We start from the raw sequence: 518 nt of genomic DNA on the forward strand, positions 1-518 counted from the left end.
TGGTGTCTGGCACCGCTGCCAAATGAGCCATCTTGCTCAACCGGTCGACGAATACCACGACACCCGTGTTGCTCGCCGAATCTTTCGGCAGGCCAAACGCAAAGTTCAAACTCATGGACTACAAGCACCCAGGGGGTACCGATAAGCTGGCCAGCAGCGCAGTCGCTTTGGAGAGGGTTTTACCCGTTGACACGTCTCACGCGTGCCCACATAGGTGCTCGTCGATTTGTACAGCTTGGGCCACCAATAGTGGCGACTCACAAAGCTGTACTTTTTCTCACGACCGAGATGGCCACTGAGTGGCGTGTCGTGAGCCTCATAGAAAATGCGATATTTTAAGTCCTCATCATGAGGAACCACAATTCGTGGTGTATCCGTTGAATCGGTGCTATACTATAGCAAGCCGTTAGTCAACGAATATCGGTACAATCGTGTACGCAGTCTTTGTGACAATTTCATATCCGAGTCTCCAAACTCCTTGCTCCCGAGAGCCCGTAGCAGCGCTACACACATCCCAT

The sequence above is a fragment of the Plasmopara halstedii genome (genome assembly GCF_900000015.1).
Source record: "Plasmopara halstedii genome assembly, contig: Scaffold_3120, whole genome shotgun sequence".
NCBI lineage: Eukaryota > Oomycota > Peronosporomycetes > Peronosporales > Peronosporaceae > Plasmopara > Plasmopara halstedii.